Raw genomic sequence first — 6,719 nt, 5'->3', positions numbered from 1 at the left:
AGATCTAAGGCCGAGCTTCTCTTCCAATTTGCGTCGTGCTCCTCTTGATTTTTCCCTACAAATTGGCCGGACGGAACCTACATGTTTTATACCGACTCCGAACGGCATCTGCAAGGCAGATGAGTTTTCACTGAGAGCTTTTCATGGCAGAAATACAATCGGAGCGCTTGCCAGACACTGCCGAGGGGCGACCCCGCTTAGAAAAATTTTCTTCTAATTGAAAAATCTTATTTCTAAAATTTTGATGTTGCTTTGCCCGGGAGTTGAACCCAGGGCATACGGTGTGATAGGCGGAGCACGCTACCATCACACCACGGTGGCCGCCGGTGACTTATAACCATAAAGCCATAACCAGATAAAACAGCTGATCGAACCTACCTTATGGAAATCAATGTAATCGATTAATGGTGCCATACCATAACGCTAACTCGATTACATTGATTTCCATAAGGAGGTTCGATCAGCTGTTTTATCTGGTTATGGCTTTATGGTTATAAGTCACCATTTATTCGCCCTTTAAGTTGAAATTTTACTTAATTTGGAAATTAAAAACCTTATATTTCATAAACTAAGAGTTTCCTAGAGTTGTGGATGATAATTTTGTGATTTTTAGGACCCCCGCCACCCCTCGAAAAAAAAATTTGGAAAATCGTGGCACCTTATTCAAAATATTCCCCTTTTAATCAACAAAATTCCACGTTTTCGGCATGTATGCTTCTCAAGGCATCCGGTTCTATGTACCGGAGCTACTTGGGATTTTTCCCGACAAAGGGCTGTCATTTCAGTGTACACTGCTGCAACAACAACATTTCGGCATGTCTAAATAGCAGAGCTGTAAAAAGATTGAATCAATTGAGTGTGCATTCTCTCAGCATTCTTTTAAAAATTTGTGATTTTTTGGTTGCATATTATAAATTCCCATTCCTGAATGGGTTAATATACTTTTACTCAAATCTAAAGTGTGAGTGCTATTGAATGGTAAAGTATAATACAATATAGAGTGTAAATGTAGGAGCCATTCCCACTCTTTATTGAATGTAAACTTGAAATGAATGCACACTTTTTTACCATTCAGTACTAATTTTCTTATATCAGAGTTGATAGTTTTATACTTCAGTAGCTATACAGGCATGTTAAAGGAATGCTTTCTTTAAAAGGTTATAAATCTATGTGATGAAATATGTAATTTTTTAATCGAAACGGCGTATGTTCCGTCTAGCGTCCCATCATGTTCATTTCCATGAACATGCGAGTATTTTTGACAGTTCATGTACGCTGTGCCATTATGGCGAGACGATAATTCCTGTACTAAGCAAAATATGTATTTGTATACCAGATACTCAATTTTGTAAATGTTGATTGAGGTATCACAATGAAAACCATTTAATTATGATAAAAAAGAGAAAATCGCCCGAAATTTAAACACGTCATCAAATACTTCATGTGGTAATCAAATGTAATTGCAATTTGAGGTAAATGTAGGGATATATAACATTAAAGTTGTTATAACGCTTTTAAAAAATTAACAAAGTTTAGAATATATAAAAAGCAAAACCATATTAAAAAGAATTAACTTTCATTAAGAGAAGCTTTTCAAAATTTTCGCCAGAAAGGGATCCACGGCGAGGCGCATGCAATATAGTTGCTGCTGAAAACAATCTCTCTACTGATGCTGATGAGGGCAAAGGAGTATTAAATTTCATATAGAACTTTTTCAGCTCTGGATACTTATAAAGCATTCCTTTATTAGTGCTGGGATCTGCAATATAATTGGAATATTCATTTTCGAGAGAAATGTATCGATATACTATCGTATCCTTTTTAAATCCCTTTCAATCTGACAGTAGACAAAAAATTATTTAAAAATTTCAGTGCCACAAAAAGTTGCTGAAAACAATATAAAACAAAATTCGTATATTGGATACGTTATTGAAGTGCACCAAACAATATTACTTGTGTGTAAATGTGCACAACATTCGTGAATAAGCTACCAATTTTTGTACCATCAGGCTCTTGATAAATTGTTCCCTCAGGGCGAGCGACAGTCGCTCTTCAGATAAATAACCCCTAAACTCCAAAAAAAAAAAAAAATTGTCACTTGCATACGAACCTTTTTCAAAATTTCAAAATATTTAGTGAACAGAATTTCGTTTCCGCCAATATCATATTTTGCAGCAAATATTGTCTCCGAGAAAACTGAGGTTTCGTCCATTTTTCTTTAAATGCCTTCTTCAGTTGTTGTATTGTTTTCATCGTTCGCTTCATGTACCATATCACGGTTCTGTTCAAACACAGAATCCCCGACAATTTCGAAGAACTCTTCAAAATTAACTTACGCTGATTCGCTGTCGTAATTTCCCATACCGATGTAATCGTTTCAATCCGACCCGCCAAGAAACTCACAAGAAATGTAATAAATGAACAATTTTCCATTAAAATTTTTTTCCAGTTTTCAAACTTGAAAACTTTTAAATAGGTTCTTGGTTTCTCTATTTGCGTTACCAGTACTTCGTCATGCACAGTCGACACGTCCACTGAGGGAATTATCAACGGAAATCCAAAGAAATTTCTGTGCCAATAGATGTTTCTGTTTAGCTTTTAAAAAGATAAATTTTCTGGTGATCCACATGTAAGGCACGCGTTGACCAGAAAAGGGGTTAACCTGAATCTTTCATCTGAAGTTGGTATCATTCTGTCCCAAAAAACAGTGGCACTTTGGAGCCAATTTTATATTTTACAAATTTTAAATACATAGATAAAAATCGGATATTACTATTGCATTTTGCAAACCCACGGACCAGTATAGCGATACAGTATTTGATCATATACCGCTAAGAAGAATACATGAAGGAACTTGTACTAAGACTTTTTATGTTGAATTAAAATTTTAAATCATTGATTTAAGAATGCTCTTTCTTCATTCTTTCATTCCTTGTTAAGGAATGTGGCTTAAAAGTCAACCCATTCTTCATTCAGTAGTGGGAAAAAAAAGAATGCACTCTTGAATTCTTCGAAGAAAGAATGAAGTAATTGAATGAAACACAAAAATTTTTCAACACAGAATAAGCATTCAAATGAATGCAGCCTTTGCTGAATGTGCACACACTTTTCTAGTACCAATCAATTATGAAAAATGTCGTACAAGCACAAAACTCGCTCAAATATCACATGGTTGGTTTTAATTAAAGCCACCTCAAAATATCAACATAAAAATTTAGTTATAGACAGTGATGACCAGTTTTTTCGTTATTTAAATGGTAATAAAGCACAAAGAAGTTAATTGAAAAAGCATTTTTATTAAAATTATTCTAAAAATTTAATAAAAAAAAAAAATTTAATGACAAATATTTCTGTTGCATTCATTAATTCATCTGTCGGGCGAAGTATCGATACATTTTTCATAAATACTTTGGTTGCGTGCCTGCGCTAAACTATATTTCAAAAGACTAACGAAATACAAGAAAAATACAACCTTTCATTAAAAACAAACGAGCCAGTTTGTTTTTCGATAGGTTTTTTTGATATTCGGTCGTTTTTTCTTTATTTGTTCAGACAAATGAAAGTTTTTTTTTAGTTTGAAAATTTGGTGCATAAAAACACAATTAGAATCAAGTTTCTTGTGAAAAAAGTGAACCATTAGAGAAAGAAATAATTTGCGCGTGTTATTTGCATTGTTTTATCGTTAAAAATGTCAATGTAAAAATAAAATGTAAAACATAAACAAAAACATGACAAACTCGCTAATTATGGGGGAATAGTGGCCTCGCTTTTTCATGATAGACATTTTTTTTGTGTTTTGAAGTTCCGATAAAGTTTCGTTAGTTTTTTTAGCTTGAAATCCAAGCAAAAATAAAGTAGTGTCATATATGCTTTTGAAGTGACCAAAGCGTTTTATATAATTTTGCCCTTATGCATTTGTGTAAACAGCCTTAGAAGTGAAATTTTTCCATGTTACACGTGTGGCGCTTTATATTTTGGCTCTAATTTAAATAAATTTTGCTTTACATATGTTTCCGCATTGTTGCAGGCTACAAATCTAGTATTCTTATTTCCGCGGAAATATATGCAACTATTACATCTGTAAATACTACAAAGTTTAATTTAACTATTAAATGCAACTAAGCTTGAAGTACTCTTACGTATCAAAAATGCAACTCTAGACCTGAGATTTGCATCAGGTGAGCGAGGCTGTTTGTAGTTTCGACGTTTATTGCTTAGTTGACACACTTGGCATAGGTACACTATGACCTCAATCAACATTTACAAAATTGAGTATCTGGTATACAAATACATGGTAGCAACCATCGTCTCGCCACAATGGCATAGCGTACATGAACTGTCAAAAATACACGCATGTTCATGGAAACGAACATGATGGGACGCTCGACGGAACACACGCCGTTTCGATTAAAAAATTACATATTTCATCACATAGATTTATAACATTTTAAAAAAAGCATTCCTTTAACATACCTGTATAGCTACTGAAGTATAAAAATATCAATTCTGATATAAGAAAATTAGTACTGAATGGTAAAAAAGTATGCATTCATTTCAAGTTTACATTCAATAAAGAGTGGGAATGGCTCCTACATTCACACTCTACATTGAATTATATTTTACCATTCAATAACACTCACACTTTCGATTTGAATTAAAGTATATTAACCCATTCAGAAATGGGAATTTATAATATGCAACCAAAAAATCACAAATTTTTAAAAGAATGCTGAGAGAATGCACACTCAATTGATTTAATCTTTTTACAGCTCTGCCATTTAGATATGCCGAAATGTTGTTGTTGCAGCAGTGTACACTGAAATGACAGCCCTTGGTCGGGAAAATCCCAAGTAGCTCCGGTACATAGAACCGGATGCCTTGGGAAGCGTACATGCCGAAAACATGGAATTTTGTTGATTAAAAGGGGGGCCCTAAAAATCACAAAATTATCATTCGCAACTCTAGGAAACTCTTAGTTTATGAAATATAAGCTTTTTAATTTCCAAATTTAGTAAAATTTCAACTCAAGTCCTGCACTTAAAATTCGGGTCGCACATGTCGATAGCAGTATCAAAATACGCGTATTTTCGTCAAGATTCAGAATCCGAAAGCAGAAATTATCAGACCAATTCTAAACGAAAATTCCGTGCGAGTTTTTTCCCTTCTCCCATTCCTCGTATTCCAAATAATAATTCCTTGTGAGTTTTTTCACTTCTCCCTTTCCCCCTATTGTGAACAATGTTCGAAAAAGCGGAAAGTATGTATTATGAATGTGAGGGAGAGGGAGATTTCTCTGCCATTTGATAGGAGTTTTTTCACTAGTTAAATTAAAGGGAATGCATCAAAATAGTTAAAGGAAATTGGTTATTTTAAGAAAGAACACTTATTTGTACAAATTTGTGCTAAAATATGTATTTACATTCTACCACAATATTCTCACTGTTAATACAACGACAACAACAACCACAATATTCTTTATTTTAAGTCGAAAAGTATATCATAAGCAACGGAAGAGATCTTCGCATATTTGATGCAGCCATCCAGAAATTGGGCAAGGATTTTTTAAGAAGGCTTAAATTGATTTTGGCATATGGTGAAAGGGGAACTCAACTCAACTTGTCCGCCAGAAAATTGCTTTGTAGAATGAATGCAGGCAACTCCGGCGGATTTGTGTTATCCCGCAGGTCTTCCTATGCTCCTCTGTTGATGTTGCTGTGGCACCAATTCATTACTTATTTCAGTGAATACCACATGAAATGCAATAATGTGCATTGTTTATACCTTATTTCTTAATTTCTAACAAATTGGCAACAATAATTAAACTTTACAATTTTTTAAACAAAATAAGAAATGCGCAACGAAATTTCAATTGACAAAACAGCTGTCTTCGAAAATTCGAAATTCCTATTCCCAAATTATTCTTCTCCCTAGGAGAAAAGAATTGGAGGAATTTTTCCGCGGAAATAAAAAAATCCGCGAGAACAAAATTCCACGAGAATATTTAGAATTGGTCTGTATATTTTTTTTATCTCGTTTAAAAGTTATTCGCGAAAAACCCATCGGTACTATTGTCGCTTTTTTCGTTGTTGCAATTAAACAAACGAAAACATATGAAGGTTGTGAGAACGAAAATCGACACTGATGATGGCACAACGCCGAAACCGGTTTGTCTCAAAACTAAATTTGACAAGGGATGACGGAAAATCGTTCCAATATACATTATTTATCCACCCTGTCGGAAAATCAATCAAACAAGATAAGTTGTGAATAGTGTTGCCAGCTCCGCAACAATATCTTTTTATCTTGGTAGAACATTATAAGGTGGTGGCACGTCGACATAAATGCAAACAAACATACACTATCAATGTATTTTGTTTTTGTAATTCTCTGAATAATTTGAAATTAATGTATTTAATTGGAACAATACATTTGTCAAAAAAAAATAAAAAATAAAAAATCGGCCTTTATAGAGATTTTTATGCTGATTCCAACGGTATATTTAATTTTTGGTGCAAATGAAAGGTTTGGGGTAATTCCATGTCAAAAGGCGAAATTATGAATTTTTCAAGTCAAAATATCTCCGAAACTAGTGGATGGATTTCAAAAATCAAAAATCGAAAAATAACTTATAAAAATACCTTTCATCTGATGTATATATATCTTTAACTTTTCTAGTCTTTATTTACCAAAAATTTGAAAAAGCTCTTTTTTGCATTCGT

Source organism: Eurosta solidaginis, chromosome 1 (assembly GCF_040869045.1).
Source record: "Eurosta solidaginis isolate ZX-2024a chromosome 1, ASM4086904v1, whole genome shotgun sequence".
In the NCBI taxonomy this organism is placed as follows: Eukaryota; Metazoa; Arthropoda; class Insecta; order Diptera; family Tephritidae; genus Eurosta; species Eurosta solidaginis.
The sequence above is the reverse complement of the archived record's forward strand: the minus strand, read 5'-3'. Positions refer to the sequence as shown.